The sequence below is a fragment of the Bufo bufo genome, chromosome 1 (genome assembly GCF_905171765.1).
Source record: "Bufo bufo chromosome 1, aBufBuf1.1, whole genome shotgun sequence".
In the NCBI taxonomy this organism is placed as follows: Eukaryota; Metazoa; Chordata; class Amphibia; order Anura; family Bufonidae; genus Bufo; species Bufo bufo.
This window is the reverse complement of record NC_053389.1, coordinates 392,802,794-392,821,469: the sequence shown is the minus strand read 5'-3', so window position 1 is coordinate 392,821,469 and position 18,676 is coordinate 392,802,794. Positions and strand designations below refer to the sequence as shown.

General features: G+C 44.2%; 1 protein-coding gene across 3 annotated transcripts in view; it reads right to left on the bottom strand.

The window, feature by feature from the left end:
* The window catches only part of SHROOM1 (shroom family member 1), a 146,958-nt gene extending 131,966 nt beyond the window's left edge, over window positions 1-14,992 (bottom strand). For 2 of the 3 annotated variants that reach the window (XM_040405689.1, XM_040405706.1), the window contains exon 1: window positions 14,894-14,992. The gene's annotated coding sequence lies outside the window, so the exon portion shown is untranslated. The remainder of the gene's footprint in view (window positions 1-14,893) is intronic. The other variant, XM_040405697.1, reaches the window with a different exon arrangement.
* Window positions 14,993-18,676: the final 3,684 nt, after the last annotated feature.

Below are 18,676 nucleotides of genomic sequence, written 5' to 3'. Positions count from 1 at the left end.
TTTAAAAAGTCCACCTCTACTCCACTCATTAATCTAACTTAGGCTACTTTCACACTAGCGTTCGGAGCGGATCCGTCTGATGTTTCATCAGACGGATCCGCTCCGATAATGCAGACGTTTGCATCCGTGCATCCGTTCAGAACGGATCCGTCTGCATTATTACTTAGAAAATTTTCTAAGTCAGAAAGTAGCCTGAGCGGATCCGTTCAGACTTTACATTGAAAGTCAATGGGGAACGGATCCGCTTGAAGATTGAGCCATATAGTGTCATCTTCAAGCGGATCCGTCCCCATTGACTTACATTGTAAGTGTGGACGGATCCGCTCGCCTCCGCACGGCCAGGCGGACACCCGAACGCTGCAAGCAGCGTTCAGGTGTCCGCTCACTGAGCGGAGCGGAGGCTGAACGCTGGCAGGCGGATGCATTCTCAGTGGATCCGCCTCCACTGAGAATGCATTGGGGCCAGACGGATGCGTTCGGGGCCGCTCGTGAGCCCCTTCAAACGGAGTGCACGAGCGGACACCCGAACGCTAGTGTGAAAGTAGCCTTAGTCGCAGCTGTCTGAGCTCTTTAAAGACCCCTGTCCATCCCACAGTCAGACGCCAACTACTACCATGGGCAAGGCCAAAGAGCTGTCAATAGACACCAGAGACAAAATTGTGGACCTCCACAAGGCTGGAAAGGGCTACGGGGCAATTGCCAAGCAGCTTGGTGAAAATAGATCAACTGTTGGATCAACTGTTAGAAAATGGAAGAGGCTAAAGATGACTGTCAGTCTACCTCGGACTGGTGATCCATTCAAGATCTCATCTCGTGGGGTATCACTGATGATAAGAAAGGGGAGGAATCAGTCCAGAACTACAAGGGAGGAGCTGGTTAATGACATGAAGAGAGCTGGGACCACAGTTTCAAAGGTCACTGTCGGTAGAACACTACGCCGTCATGGTTTCAAATCATGTATTGCACGGAAGGTTCCCCTGATCAAGTCATCACATGTCCAGGCCCGTCTGAAATTTGCCAATGACCATCTGGATGATCCAGAGGAGGCATGGGAGAAAGTCATGTGGTCAGATGAGACCAAAGTAGAACTTTTTGGTCTAAACTTCACTTGTCGTGTTTGGAAGAAAAAAAAGGATGAGTTGCATCCCAAGAACACCATCCCTACTGTGAAGCATGGGGGTGGTAACATCATGCTTTGGGAGTGCTTTTCTGTGAAGGGGACAGGACGACTGCACTGTAACAAAGGAGAGGATGAATGGGGCCATTTATTGTGAGATTTTGAGCAACAACCTCCTTCCCTCAGTCAGAGCATTGAAGATGGGTCGTGGCTGGGTCTTCCAACATGACAACGACCCGAAGCACATAGCCAGGATAACCAAGGAGTGGCTCTGTAAGAAGCATATCAAGGTTCTGGAGTGGCCTAGCCAGTCTCCAAACCTAAATCCAATAGAACATCTTTGGAGGGAGCTGAAACTCCATGTTGCTCAGCGACAGCCCCGAAACCTGACATATCTAGAGGAGATCCGTGTGGAGGAGTAGGCCAAAATCCCTGTTGCAGTGTGTGCAAACCTGGTCAAGAACTACAGGAAACTTTTGACTTCTAATTGCAAACAAAGGCTTCTGTACCAAATATTAACACAGATTTTCTCAGGTGTTCAAATACCTATGTTCAGAAGCGCAAGACAAATAAAAATCATACAATGTGATTTCCTGAATTTTTTTTTATTCTGTCTCTCAGAGTTGGAATGCACCTACAATGTGAATTTCAGACCCCTCCGTGATTTCTAAGTGGGAGAACTTGCAAAATCGCAGGGTGTTCAAATACTTCTGTTCCTCACTATATATAATGCACTCCATAGTGACCCAGAATAAATAATGTGCTCTGTAGTGCTCAACAGTCATAATGGCCCCCATAGTGCCCCAGTTGTGCTCCCAATAGAGATACAGCCAACAAATGAAAACAAATAAAAATAAAATGCCCACCTCACCACAGTCACTTGTGGAAAACGTGCTCTGCACTAGGGGCAGCAGAACCTTACTCTCCCAGCGGGACCATGTGATGTCAGGACACTGGGGGGAGTCAGGTCCTGCTTCCTCCAGTGCCGTGCAAGTGTTCCCATGCATGCCTTCGGTGGGGTGACAATTTTTTTTCCTCCCTGCCTTCTGCACCGCCATATACCCATTTAACGGGCGTTAGACAGGTTTGCTTCAGTCTAAACGGCCATTAAAAACGCGCTCACTGCCTTCAATGGGGTCTTTCTGGCCAAGAAAATGCCTAAAATAAGGATATGTCCTGTTTTTTGGAGAGAAAGAGTCACGGACAATTAAAAAGAAATGACCATATGAATACCCCCCATAGACTGCAATTGTTCTAAAAATGGCCGTAAAAAAATAAATAATAAAAATCTGTCACACGGCCGTTTTCAACTTAGCGATATGCCCCCATTGTATCTGATGGGAGTACCCCTTTAAGCCTCATTCACACAGTCAGTATATTGGTCAGTGATTTCCATCAGTGATTGTGAGCCAAAACCAGGTGCTGCTCTAAACAGAACAGGTGCAGATATTTCCATTATATCTTATGGTTTTGGCTCACAATCAGTGATGTGTGAATAAGGCATTATACAGTAATTGGCATACATGTACTGAGGATTCTTAGGGTCCATTCACACGTCCGTGGTGTATTGCGGATCCGCAATACACCCGGCCGGCACCCCCACAGAACTGCCTATTCTAGTCCGCAATTGCAGACAGGAATAGGACATGTTCTATTTTTTTCCGGAGCTGCGGACCGGAAGATCGATGCCGCGCGCTGGAAATGCGGATGCGGAAAGCTCTCCGCTTCCATTCCTGCCCCATTGAGAATGAATGGGTCTGCACCCGTACCGGATATTGCGGAACGGATGCGGACCCATTCCACGGATGTGTGAATGGACCCTAAAAAGGACTTTCCAGGTCAAGAAAAAAAAAACATTAACTGGGGAAGAAGCAGAACACCAACATGGTGACCTCATTTTCAGCTTTTAGCTACAGATCTGTCAACTCCTGGGCTCATGTTTTGCCATTGAAGACCACTTCTCAGGCTGTGTAACGCTCACTGTTATTTTTGGTAGTCCAAGACACTTCTGGCTGCCCTTGGATTGGCCATCAGGCCCATCACTGCTCATGTGAACCGTGCTGGCCAATCCAAGACCAGGGCTGGACTAGTAGGAAGTGTCTTGGGCTACTGATGCACAGTGTACATTAAGCAGCCTGAGAAGCTGTGTGGCCACCTTGAATGGTAGAAGAGGAGCCTGAGAATTAGTGGATCTGTAACTAAAAAGATGAAAAGGACGTCACCGTGTAAAGTGTTCTGTTCGTTCCCCAGTTAATGTGAATTTTATTCTTGAACTGGAGGCTTGCATAAAGAAACTTACACTGTAATAAAAAGAGCCTATAAAGTTCTACACCAACCCAGCTCCAATGCTTTATATAGATAAAAACCTTCTAAAAGGACGTTCTATTAAAATAGCAGCAGCTATAGCAAACTATAGTGGCAGTCAGGAGCTTAGGAATTTAGCAGCGAATGTTTTCTAAAAGAGGCTTTTGCCATATAAATCTACCAGTGATTTGAAGCACGCCTAGGACTGGCCATTATGCTGAGGCATAATAAAAAGGCACATTATTGCAGAGCCTGGAATTCTTAATCAGTGCATCAGAATGTAGGAGCTTTGCTGTACCACATGGACACTTGTTCAGCAGACATGCCAATCAAGGGCGGGTATGAAATCTGAGGACCTGCTATAAAACAGAGGTTTATTTTACACAAGGCCAGACTATAGTGCGGTGAAATCTAAGCGGATACACTCATTCTTATTATAACTATGTCCATATGTGTGGCAGAGGAAATAAGACACAGTAAAAGCCAGCAAACCAGCTGAAGCTACTATACTCAGACACATAGGGAAAAGCAGAGTACAAACAGGGGAACGTGATTACTAAATGTAAGAGGTACAATACAAGCACAATGATGAAGATGGTGTAGAGGGACAAAACAACTGCAATAATTTTAGGGTGATATGATAATTTGCTTAACTTGGTGCTCCTGGACCCCATTGTAAAATTTGAACAGTGTGGCTGAGAGGCCCTTAGGCACCTTAGCACTTTCACAGCTACTACCTTTGCACCCACTATACTAGAATGGATCATCCTATAAACTACTTTATTTAAATCTCAGCTAGGTTTTTCTTATTCGCTTATTGTAAAGAATCTGATAAGTGTTTCTAGTATGCTTTCCAGAATATAATACCATGTACGGGTTTTCCTCCCCAGATAACTGGCTTCAGTCACCGTCTATGATCGGTCAGAGATCTGACCTTCTGAACACTGCTGTGGAACAGATGACAGATTTATTGGCCATTTGACCACAGTCCAATCAATATAGTCAGCCCAATGGATGGAATGTAGGGGTGGAGGTGGAAGGTTTTATTCCATGGAAGGCTTAAACAAATCATGAGAAATGAAAGCCTGGCATTTACCACCACAAAGGAGCCCGAAGAACTTCCTTGTAACACCACTTTCACTCCACCATTGTCTGGAGATGAGACACAGAAAAACTGTTCACACCACATTTTTTTGCATACTTTAGAAGTATACATCTGCAGACATAGGTGAAGACTTCTGTCTGCACAGGGCCAAAAATAATCTGAGTATCACACACAAAGTATATACAACTGTACTCTACTTTTTACTTAAAGTTGTTCTCTCATCTCAGACATTGGTGGCATATAGTTAGGATGTGCAATCAATGTCACATAGGTTTGGGTCCCACCTCTGGTCCCACTCTTATTTCAGAATGGGCCCTCCAAAGTGAAGAAGAGCTCCATGCGCAAGCTTGGCAAACCTCCACTTCTATAGGAACTTCAAATATGGCCGCATGCTGGCTTGGATATTTCCAGCAGTCCCTTAGAGGAGAAAGGAGAGGTGTGGTAGTGCAATCTCCATTCACTTCTGTGGGACTCCAGGAAATAGCTAAATGCGCTTGCTCAGCTATTTTCAGAACACCCATAGTATAACAAGCACAGCTGTTATTGCAGCTCAGGCTCATTCACTTGAATAAGACTGAGAAGCACAAAGGCCACGTGAACGATGGACTTGACATCACAGGCCGGGAAAGAGGCCCCAGCCCCTTCCAACTGTTGATAGGTACGAGTTTTTGGAGTCCACCAATCAGCTATTGATGACCACATGCAGTTTGGGAATTTGCTGTCAGTGAATTGGAACATTTACTTTACTGGAAGAACTAAATATCCAAATCATGTCAGACTAACACATGAGTGAGCTTACGCAAGGTTAAAAAGCCTTGCACCTGTGTCAGGTTGTCTGCTGCTCAATGATACCGAGATTACGCCTGCATTCACATGGCCATGTGTGGTCTGCCTCATCTGTGGCATTCGTCAGGAACAGAGGTATATGTAGGTATACAGTGGCATATGTTGTTTTTTTTGCGGTGACCCTCTGTATAGAAAAGTTAAGTCTGCTGCGCTTTCCCAGACATTTAAAACAAAGGTAAGATTCTCATAACCTCTTGTAGAAATGATGCAGTAGGGCAGACTTATTAATGTGTCTCAAATGTGCCCTAAAACTTTACTCCATACCTATCACCACTTCAGGGTGAATTCACATACAGATTCTCGGATTCCACAAGTGAGGCATTAAAGGGGTTGTCTCATCTCAGACAATGGGGGCATATCACTAGGATATGTCCTATAGGTACCGGTCTCACCACTGGAGGGGCGGTGTCCATCACAGAGGCCATTTTGAACATGCCATCTTGGAACCAAGTCAATATTTTCAAATGGGAAGAGGTGCATGTGAAATATATATCTGATAGACAACTTGATGAGGAATCCAAATCTGTGACGTACCTTTATTTGTTACAGACATAAATTCTTGAAGGGGTTTTAATTAAAGGATAACTGTCACACTTAAACCCTAATTTCAAATTTCATATATGTACTTACTAATAATATGATATTCCAGAATCAGTTACTATTAGACTGACTTACCCCATATTTAATAAGATTCAGCCCTTAGCAACCAGTCTGCATAAAACTGCAATTTCACTATTCAGTTAAGATGGCCGCCCCCCAAAAGTGTCAGTAACCAGAGCCCTCCCCCTAAAGGGTTAATCTCCTGCAGCACAAAGGGGTCCTCTTACCACATGTTGCTTTCATTTATACACTGAGCAGATGGCAGATCTCCCTTCCCTGGTCTGCGCTGCTTCAACTCTGCATTCTCCAGCTCTGCTGAGTGAGGGAGCGTCTGCCAAGTGCAGTGACAGGGAGAAGTGCACACAGCCCAGGCACTGTTATCAGCTGCTGGGGAGGACCTGGCTTTAATCATTTACTTACAATCCCTGGCTGTCAGTAATGTGACCTTGCACGCAGCCTGCTTCTGCGTCCTCCGTCCTTCAACAGATAGACGGACCATGTCTAGCAACCCTATTTTAAGCACAGGTAAAAGTAGGCTATACAGGGAACAAAAATGTGGAATTAAGGGGTAATTGAATACACAATGAAAAGTTGAAATAGGGCCACCAAGGAGATATTAATCACCACAACCCAATACTCCAAAAAAATAAATAAAAAAACAACAGTTATCCTTTAAGATTACAGTACATCAATTTTATTTCACTACAGACTTTATTGTGACATGTGGATACAGTGTTTTTGGCCCAAACAAAACACTTGGTCCAGATTTACTAAATGTGTCTGCTCCAAATATCTGTCTAAAAGGTGGCACAAATTGATACATATAGGGTTCCTACACTTATTCCCTGACATGCTCAACAAAGGGGCAGGGCTTAGCAGAAATGTGCAGAGCTTTGTGAGACACACCATTTTCTGCCACAATTCTGGAGTGTAAATCTGTTGCGCTTCTGTTACCATAATACAACTGTCTACATCCATCATGAGGGGATCCGGTTGTATTATGTCTTCTATAGCCATGATGTATCCGTCATGAACACCATTGGAAGAGAAAACGGAAACGTCCCCATTGACTTACATTGTGTGTCAGGATGGATCCGTCTTGCTCCGCACCACATCGCGGACAGAAAAACGCTGCTTGCAGCGTTATTCTGTCCGCAATGGGAGCGCAACAAAACGGAATGCAAATTAACTGCTTAAAGGGAATATGTCCTCAGAAAATGACCTATTGTTAAAATAATGGGACACATTTATTAAGACCGGCGTTTTAGATGACAGTCTTAATAAAGCCCCATAGCTGGCGGAGGATCCGCCAAAGTTATGTATTATGTAGAGGCACAAGCCTCTCCATAACTTTGGCGCATCCAAATGAGACGGGCCTGCCGGTCCTTCCCCTTTCCCACCCACAATTTTAGACCTGGCGTGAGTGGGGAAAAGTCGCATATAGTCTGAGCCTTGAAATCTATATAAAAAAAAAAAAAAACTTTTCTTGCAATTTTCGCACTGGCCACTAAGCCTAATAATAGGCACCGCTTATTGGTGTGTACAGATCAATTTACTGCAATTATCTGCTTATCATTATAGGCAGGATTACAATGACCGCTATCACATATGTAGATAGATTGGTGGTGCCTGTGTCATCTACTGCCTCCTGACCTCTGCACAGCTCATAGAGCAAACCTAGAAAACTATCCCATATAATGAGGTCCCCTCCTGTCCATTGTGCCTATGACCCATGGTGGCTGCTGTAAAGCATCTCTCTAAATGCTGTTAAGAACAGCTCAGGCAAGATCGCTGCCCCATTAATATTATTCAGAAATACAAAAATCTACAATCAAAAAATAAAAACAGATTAGAAAAAAAAGAGATATGGGCTATCTGGTTTTAACTGGTAGAAAAACTGTAGGTGACCTTTTCTTTAAGTCTTTCTTCACACGATTTATTCGATAGCAGTTTTTTTTTTTTGTTTTTTTTTTACCTGTTTTAATGGCATATTCCACCCCCCCCTCCCCATCTAAAACTGTAAAAATGCATTGTTCTGATGTTTCTTCAAGTTCCATAAAAATGCCTATAGGAAAAATGTTGGAAAAACACCATACCTAGAGTGTGCTGTATTTCTAAATCTCTATTAGGCCTCCTTCACACGGGCGTCGAGGGTGAGGGACGAATGCGTTCAGGGTGCATTGCGGGAAACCCGCGCGAGTAGGCACGCAATTGCAGTCAGTTTTGTCTGCGATTGCGTTACGATGTTCAGTTTTTTCCGCGCGAGTGCAATGCGTTTTGCATGCGCGTGAGAAACAAAATCAATGTGTTACCCTGTTCTGTAGATTTTATTATTTTCCATTATAACATAGTTATAATGGAAAATAATAGCATTCTTTAATACAGAATGCTAAGTATAATGTCAATTGAGGGTTAAAAAATAATAAAAACATTACTCACCTCATCCACTTGATCGCGCAGCCGGCATAGTCTTCTTTCTTCTTCTTTCAGGACCTGCAAAAGGACCTTTGATGATGTCATTGCGCTCACCACGTGGTGAGCCTGGTGACGTCAGCGCAGGTCCTGCTGAATGAAGATAGAAGAATCAGCAAAGGTCCTTTTGCAGATCCTCAAAGAAGAAGAAAGAAGACGATGCCAGCTGTGCAATCAAGTAGATGAGGGGAGTTAATTTTTATTTTATTTTTAACCCCCTAGGCACATTTTACTATGCATTCTGTATTCAGAATGCTATTATTTTCCCTTATAACCATGTTATAAGGGAAAATAATACAGTGAATAGACTTTAATGGGGTCCGGGCTTTCTCATCCCTATCATCTCCTAGCAACCATGCGTGAAAATCACACCGCATCCGCACTTGCTTGGCCCCTTTGACACGAGAGAGTATTCCGCGTGGGTGCAATGAGTGATGCGAACCCATTTATTTCAATGGTTTTGTGTACATGAGCATTGTTTTCCACACATCACCGTTGCGTGAAAATCGCAGCATGTTCTATATTCTGCATTTTTCACGCAATGCTGCCCCCATAGAAGTGAATGGGCATCCGTGAAAATTGCGTGTTTTTTAATCAATGCGCATGCACCTGCGCTGAAAAAAATGAACGCAATCGCAGACCAGACTGAATGAACTTACTTGAAAAATCACATCAATGCGCATGCACCTGCGCTGAAAAAAAATGAACGCAATCGCAGACCAGACTGAATGAACTTGCTTGAAAAATCACATTTTTCACTGAACACATCCGCAACGCATCCGGACCTAATCCGCTTACGCTTGTCTGCAAGGGGCCTTAGGCCTCATTCACATCTCAGTTGGTGGATTTGGCAGGCTGTTCCAGCACAGAGCAGCCTGCTGGATCTCACCGTTTCCTTCCAGCCGGAAATTAGCAGAATCACCACTGGACCCATTGCCATCAATGGTAATCCGACAGTGTAGTAGACGACCGAAAACACCAGATCTGTGAGATCCGAGGCATTAAACAGAATTCAAAAATACACCCTAAAAATGCTTTGCATGTAGTACAGTTGATAACACTCAACAGACTTCAACATCTGGCCACATAAAAATCCAGTTAAGAACACCCGAAAAAGGCCCAAGTGTATGAAAGTGCCCTACGGGTGCGGTGGACCGTGGCATATTCATTGTGGATTTTCCTGCATGGGATTTGCATGTGGAAAATCTGAAGGGTTTAGGCTGGGTTCAGACCTGAGCGTATTTGATATGCGTGTTCAACGCGCGTTTGTGTCGCGCGTTTTTGTCCATAGTCAACGCGCGTATTACGCGCGTTTGTGTGATTAACAGCAGTGTCCTATGGCTGCAAACGTGCGACAAAACGCCCCAAAGAAGCGTAGGGCGTTTTTCAGCGCGTTCAAATGCGCTTTAAAACGCTCAAGTGAGAACCAGCGCCATAGGGAAGCATTGGTTTTCATGTGTTGAGCGTTTTACAGCGCGTTTGAACGCGCTGTTAAACGCTCAAGTGTGAACCCAGCCTTACAGTAGCAGCAAAGTGGATCAGATTTCCACAAGAAAATCTGCACATATCTAGTTTTGAATTGCATCAAAATGGCAGGAGATTTTGGTCCTCTCTCATAACACATCATGGTAGATGATTTCATTGCTAAATGCACGCCTGACAACTGGCACATATACTGCTTCATCCAAGTGTTACCAGAGAACCAGAGATACATTCCCTTGTCAGGCTGCAGTCTCATATGTCACGCTTCATACACACACCCAAGGAACGAAAAACCAACAGTACACCTGTTCCTGAAGATGACGATAACATGGCCTGGCGTGCCATACTCAACATAGTTTATCCATTCACTGGTTTAGGGTATTCTCACAGTGCGGAAGTATAACATACACTAATTAACTCATTCATTTAAATGGGAATCCGTGTGATAGATCATACAGCGCAGGATTATCTGCACACGGATTGGAATCCGCATCGTGGCAAAAACAAAGAAAGGACAATTCTTGCTACGAAAACTGCACTGGGTAGCCACATGTCGATTAGCCCCATTAAGGGGGCTAATCTGCAGCATGAACAACGCAAATCTGAGGCACATTTTACCGATGGGACAATCTTTCACGTGAACATACAAAAAATGCGGATCTGATTCGGACCGAAACTACGGGTTTGTGAGCAGGAGGCCTTAGTGTCACGTATTTTTTGGTGCATTTTTATACCATGTATGAAAGCTTCTTTCTAGGGCCTCATGCACACAACCATATTTTTCATCCGTTTGTTATCTGCATATTTTGTGGCTAGCGCACTGACCCGTTAATCTCTATGGGGTCTCTGACACATCTGTATTTTTTGTGAATCCATGTTGCTGTTATGACAAGAAGAGTCATTTCTATTGATACGAAAAATGCGGAATACACATGGAAGGTGTCCATATGTTGTGGATCCGTGATTTCTGGATTGAAATGCGGACATGGTTGTGTGCATGAGGCCTAAGGGTAAGGCCACATGGGACTTTTTTTTGCAGCGTGTGGATGAGATTTCCTAAAACCTCATTCAATTTTCTGGTACTGGAAAACACTCTGGATTTGCCGTAATATACTGTGCCGCCTCCTTGCCTGGTTTTGGCTCACAATCACTGACCAAACAGAGACTGTGAAGGAAGGCTGAGGCCTAGTTCACATTTCATTGTTTGGTCAGTGATTTCTATCAAGGATTGTGAGCCAAAACCAGGTGTGGCTCTAAACACAGAACAGGTGCAGATCTTCCCTTTCAGCTTATGGCCTCCTGCACACGACCATATGGCTATTTCAGTGTTTTGCGGTCCGTTTTCACGGATCCGTTGTTACGTTTTTTTGTTTCCGTTGTGTTTCCGTTTTTCCATATGGCATATACAGTATACAGTAATTACATAGATAAAATTGGGCTGAGCATAACATTTTCAATAGATGGGTCCGCAAAAAATGCATTTCCGTATGTGTTCCGTTTTTTTGCGGACCCATTGACTTGAATGAAACGACGGAACATGATTTTCGGGCAATAATAGGACATGTTCTATCTTTAAACGGAACAGAAAAAAAACGGAAATACGGAAACGGAATGCATACGGAGTACATTCAGTTTTTTTTGCGTAACCATTGAAATGAATGGTTCCGTATACAGAACGCAAAAAACGGCCAGTAAACGGGGGAAAAAAAACGGTCGTGTGCAGGAGGCCTATCTCTGTATAGGCTTCACTACTGGTTTATGCTCACAATCACCTTAGGCCTTGTCCACATTTCCGTGTCAGTGACACATCTGTGAAAAAAAAAATACACCTGTCATCCGTGAAGATGTCCATGAAGGAACTATGGTTGGTCCGTGTGTCCATTTTTACCATTTGTGTGTCATCCGTAATTCACTGACGTTGCTCAGCTGAAAATGAATTTCCAAATAATCTTCTATCAGTCTTCAGCGAAAAATGACGCACCACTGATGCCATCCGTGGTGTGTCCGTGATTTTCACTGACCCATAGACGTCTATGTGCGTGCTTGGTCCGAATCACGGATCAAAATAGTGCACGTCTGTGTGATTTTTTTTTACTGACCCACGGTCAGTAAAAAATACTGAAATGTGAACAGACACATTTAAATCAATGGGTACGTGTGCCGTCCAAGGAAAATGTGGACAGCAAACATCAGTGAAAAACGGAAATGTGGAAGAGGCCTTAAGGCTCCATTCACATGTCCGCAATGTGATTTGCGGATAAACGGAGCCGCAAAACTTGGAAAGCGGACCGCACATTGCCGGCACTAATAGAATATGCCTGTTCTTGTCCGCAATTGCGGACAAGAATAGGACGTTCTATTTTTTTGCAGAATGGAAGTGCGGACCCGGAAGTGCGGACCCGGAAGTGCGGATCCGCAATCCCGTGTCCGGTTAGCACATCGTGCTGCCCCATAGGAATGAATGGGTCCGCAATTCAGTACGAAATTGTGGACGTGTGAATGGAGCCTAAAGGGGTTCTGCAGTTTGTTTTAACTGATGATCTATCCTCTGGATAGATCATCAGCATCTGACCGGCGGGGGTCCGACACCCGGGACCCCCGCCGATCAGCTGTTTGAGAAGGCAGCGGCGCTCCAGCAGCGCCGCGGCCTTCTCACTGTTTACCGCCGGGCCACTGTCGTCACGATTAGTATCAACTAGCGTGGGCGGGGCTAAGCTCTGTTCACTTGAATGGAGCTTAGCCCCGCCCACGCTAGTTGATACTAGTCGTGACGTCAGTGGGCCGGCGGCCCGGCGGTAAACAGTGAGAAGGCCGCAGCGCTGCTGGAGCGCCGCTGCCTTCTCAAACAGCTGAACGGCGGGGGTCCTGGGTGTCGGACCCCCGCCGATCAGAAGCTGATGAGCTATCCAGAGGATAGATCATCAGTTAAATGAAAGTGCAGAACCCCTTTAAGTCAATCCTGGTTTTGGCTCAGAATCACTGATAAAAATCACTGAGTGAACACTGACACGTGAACTAGGCCTTAGGCCTCATGCACACGACCGTATGTATTTTGCAGCCCTCAAGCTGTGGATCCACAAAATATGGACACTGGGCATGCACATGCCACATTTTTCCAAAAGAAGTGCCTTATATTGTCTGCAAAATGGACAAGAATAGAACATATTCTATTATTTGCAGATGACATTCGTTGTCCGCATTTTTTCCCCCCCATAGAAATGGATGGATCTGCACGCGATCAAAAAATACGGATTGGACACCTACTCAAAAAGTCCTGTGCATTAGCCCTTACTTTTGGATTTGCTCCTGATCTAACTTTGTGCATTGTGGAGGGTGAAATTCACACAAACAATTGACATGCCGTGGATTTGAAAATCCACACTTCAGGCCAGTTTCCACACGTACTAAATATGAAATGTGTACATGAGATTTGGCAACTCTCATTCACTTTGCTGGTACTAATACGGTTTTTCTGCATGAAACTCTGCACGGAAAAACCGCAAGTAATCTGCAATGTGTGCTTTAGAGCCCTTTCACACGAGCGAGTTTTCCATCCAGATGCGTTGCGTCTGAATCCTGACCCATTCATTTCAATGGGTATGTGTATGTTTTTCACCCATCATCTCTGCGTTCAGGACAAAAAAATAATGTTCTATATTGTGTGTTTTTTACACAGCTCTGGCTCCATAGAGTGAATGGGGCTTACATTAAAAAAAAACGGAAGGCCTCCGGATGCAATGCGTTTTTCACTGATGATCGCTAGGAGATTGTTATTCTTTATGTACATAAATCCGGACGGGAAAAACGTACACATTGTATGCAGTGGTTGAAAAAACGGATTGAACTTGTTTGCAAAACCATCCGTTTTTCCTTGAACAGACTAGACACAATCCGTATCGCTCGTGTGAAATGGGGTGATGGCAGTCCTGTACATTGTATAACTGAAATAAGACTGGATACTTATAGAATACAGCATGCAAGTGTCTCTTGTGTGTGCAGAGTGTCACTTGTCATTCATATTCTTCTATGCAAAGGAAAGACGCATTACATACCATGATCTAATAACAGCCCCATCTACCAAAAACAGAAAACGTAAAATACACTAAGGCGAATGTTTACCCTGGCCCCACTTTACGGTGGCAATACTTGTTTTTTAATCCACATACACTATAGCACTGGACAATGTGGTCACACTACTGGGAGACATGACATGACGATATGGCCATGATGGCACAAGATGACGCATCACTGCGACCTTTGAACAGTGGTGACCGGGCGGTATTTCCAATATAAACGTACACTGATGTCAATTTACGAACAAACCCTTTCAAGCCACTTTTGCTTTACCCTGGCTACACAGAGATCACCCTGAAGGTGCGCAGTACAAACTTTCCATATGTTCCACCTCCAAACCTCAAACCGCTTTATACGGTATTACACAACATATTTTATGCTACCGTTATTACACTACGCATATAATAGCACATCCTATAAGCCTGACGTGGGGTGGGTCTAGTTTGGTACAATTAGGACCAAATTAAAAGCACATATAGTACACAGAAACAATGACGATGGTAATGAAAGAGGCAGAAGTATACATGCGGTCTCCCTCCATATGTACACGCCTCATCCAGATGTGTGCCAGCACCATGTATACAGACAAGCATCACTTTGCACCAGTGACCCCCAAATCCAGCTGTCAGTTTTCGAGGGGGCAGGTATGAGCACTACCTGCGCTGTCGTATCTGACCTGTATTTCTATATTAAAGGATAGCACCTCTTCATCCAGCTGATAAAGGGTTAACCACCGAGAAAACCCCCCAAAAGCATGCAATAAGGCGTCTAAAGAGCAAAATCCCATGAAAACAATGTCACACAAGCACACTGTCTCTGAGACCGGCAGCCATTTGTGGACTTGAAATACTTTGCTGCTATTAACAGAGGATCTTAGCAACAGCTTCCCTTACCTGAAGGTGAGCACCTAGTGAGGCTCAGCGACCGTCCGTCTGGATCCTGCGAGATCCCAGGAGAACAAGGCACAGCCACATTGACTCCACTGCACCCTGCTTCATCTGGGCTCAGTCCAAAGCAAACCCTCACAGTTTCCCCTACTCTGCCAGCAGCACTGCTCTGACCAGAAAGGTAACTGGCAGGGTTTACGTTTCCCATCCAATTACTGAGGGGGGAGGGACTGGGAGAGCGAACCTGAAACTCTGATGTCACTGGAAACACTTCAACCTGAGCCCAGGGATCAAGAGAAAATGCTGCTGGCTGCCAACGGGTTAATAAGAGGCATGAAAGGAGATCAATTGCTGCATTTTTCGTAACGTTGAGCAAAAGTGGATTACGTTTTTTATTCTTTCACTTCGAAAATGGGGACTAAAAATGTCCCATAACTGGGACCTACTAAGGCTTCGTTCACATTGCTGTTATTTTCAGCGTTCTGTTCCCTTATAGGAGCAGAACAACAAACGTTTCTGTCAAATAACAGAAAAGAGCGGCTGGACTGTGGTCCATTTGGGTTTCTGTCAGGCAGCCCAGCGTTTTACTGGACGTTTAGCTTTTGTCCGGCTATTTACAGGTTCTTCAAGAGAAACCGATGCAATTGTGAACCTGGCCTTAAAGGGGTTATCCAAGACCAGTGATGGCCAGTTCGCATTGTTCGCCCGCGAACACACGCGGGCTGCCATCTTTTTTCACAAGTCCGGCGAGGCACAGGTAAGCCCTTACCCTTACCTGTGCGCGAGGCGGTCTGAAAACAAGTGCGGTCAGCGGGCGTAGGCAGTTCCGAGAACAGCCACGGGGGCCTTCATCGGGCTGTTCTCAGAACTGCCTGCTCCCGGTGACCGCATGTGTTTCAGAGCGGCGCAGGCACAGGTAAGGACTTACCTCTGCATCGCCGGACTTGGGAATAAAGATGGCAGATCGCATGTGTTCGTCGTGAACACTGCGAACTGGCCATCACTGGTAATGAGTCTATCTCAAATTTTAGTTTCACCTTTTAAGTTGCATTACTGAAATAAATGAACTTTGCACGATATTCTAATTTTTCGAGTTTCACCTGTATATAATATGCAGCGTCTTTTAGCTGTGTGAGTATAGCTTGATGTCTAGGGGAGAATATGTTGCATCATGGCAGTAAGATGCAGCAGCACATGGAGATCCAGCTTTACTAATCCTGTATATGGTGTAAGCTTAGCCAGGCTAGGATCAGGGTGGATGAGAAATCTGGTGCAGGGATAGACACTTCTGTCTGATGTCATACCATCTATTGGCTGGCTAAATTTCAGACAAATTTTTACACCAGAATTACACCAAAATTTTGGCGCAATATGGCGCATCTTAGGTCCACCCTTTTCCCATTAAGATCCACCCATTTTCTAGTAAGCTCTTTGTTAATGACCATTCTTGAGCATTTCGGAAAAATGTGTAGAAACCCTAGATGAGCCAAATTGCGCCATTTTGCACAAATGTTTGGCGTAGATACATTAGTAATCAGGGCCAGAGGACCTATCAGTCCATACATACCTGTCATATCAGAGGTGGGACAAACAGGCGGAAGCATCGCTGCTTAACACTTTAATGATCACAATGTTTTAGTCCTAATGGTATGGCCATAAGTTGCAGCCGTGCTGTAGATGGGGTGCATCCACCTTGTCATCGAGGATCATGCACAACAGAATTATATTAAATATGTTCTCCAGGGGGGAGGGATCGAGGCCTCAATATACACTGCACTGCTCTACAATAGATGGTAATTAGTGATGAGGGAAGCGAGCTTCGGATGCTACATCTGAAGTCGCTTCGCTCAAAACTTCGGAGTAAGGGCGCATTCAGACCACCATAGTGTTTTGCGGATCCAAACGGATACCGGCCATGTGCGTTCCGCAATTTACAGACTGCACATGGTTGCAACCATAATAGAAAATGCCTATTCTTGTCCGCGATTGCGGACAAGAATAGGACATACTCAATTTTTTCTACAGAGCCGTGGAACGGAACCACAGATGCGGACAGCACACGGTGTGCTGTCCGCATCTTTTGCGGCCCCATAGAAATGAATGGGTCCGTTCCGCAAAATTGTGGAACGGACGCGGACTCATTTATAGGGCCATCTGAATGAGCCCTAATACTGTATGGAGATTTGTCTCCGTACAGTATTAAAATGTATGGGATCCGATGACCCTGCGCTTGATTTCGTTGAATAATTTTGGTAGTTGATTTTTAAAGTGGAAAACCACTTTAAAACTTGGAACCGAGACTTCACAAATAACTGACTTTGGCTCATCGGAGCCCATGCGTTTTAATACTATATGGAGACCGATCTACACACAATATTAATCCGAAGTTTTGGATGTAGCATCCGAAGTTCATTTTGCTCATCACTAATGATAATCATGCTATCCTGCCTATGATATACCATCATGGCTGAGCCACCTGACAGGAACCCTCAACAATGTTTAGTATATGCAAGTGCTGGAATATAGTGTGTAGTAGACCTTAACCGCTTAACAACCACCAAAAGTAAATATATGTCAGGGGTCGGGTATTTAAAGATGCCACCCATAGCTGCTGGGTGCCTTCTTTTTAACCACCTCAGCCCCCAGTGCTTAAACACCCTGAAAGACCAGGCCACTATTTACACTTCTGACCTACACTACTTTCACCGTTTATTGCTCGGTCATGCAACTTACCACCCAAATGAATTTTACCTCCTTTTCTTCTCACTAATAGAGCTTTCATTTGGTGGTATTTCATTGCTGCTGACATTTTTACTTTTTTTGTTATTAATCGAAATTTAACGATTTTTTTGCAAAAAAATGACATTTTTCACTTTCAGTTGTAAAATTTTGCAAAAAAAACGAGATCCATATAGAAATTTTGCTCTAAATTTATAGTTCTACATGTCTTTGATAAAAAAAAATGTTTGGGTAAAAAAAAAATGGTTTGGGTAAAAGTTATAGCGTTTACAAACTATGGTACAAAAATGTGAATTTCCGCTTTTTGAAGCAGCTCTGACTTTCTGAGCACCTGTCATGTTTCCTGAGGTTCTACAATGGCCAGACAGTACAAACACCCCACAAATGACCCCATTTCGGAAAGTACACACCCTAAGGTATTCGCTGATGGGCATAGTGAGTTCATAGAACTTTTTATTTTTTGTCACAAGTTAGCGGAAAATGATGATTATTTTTTTTTTTCTTACAAAGTCTCATATTCCACTAACTTGTGACAAAAAATAAAAACTTCTATGAACTCACTATGCCCATCACGAAATACCTTGGGGTCTCTTCTTTCCAAAATGGGGTCACTTGTGGGGTAGTTATACTGCCCTGGCATTCTAGGGGCCCAAATGTGTGGTAAGGAGTTTGAAATCAAATTCTGTAAAAAATGACCTGTGAAATCCGAAAGGTGCTCTTTGGAATATGGGCCCCTTTGCCCACCTAGGCTGCAAAAAAGTGTCACACATCTGGTATCTCTGTATTCAGAAGAAGTTGAGGAATGTGTTTTGGGGTGTCTTTTTACATATACCCATGCTGGGTGAGATAAATATCTTGGTCAAATGCCAACTTTGTATAAAAAAATGGGAAAAGTTGTCTTTTGCCAAGATATTTCTCTCACCCAGCATGGGTATATGTAAAAAGACACCCCAAAACACATTCCCCACCTTCTCCTGAGTACGGCAATACCAGATGTGTGACACTTTTTTGCAGCCTAGGTGGGCAAAGGGGCCCATATTCCAAAGAGCA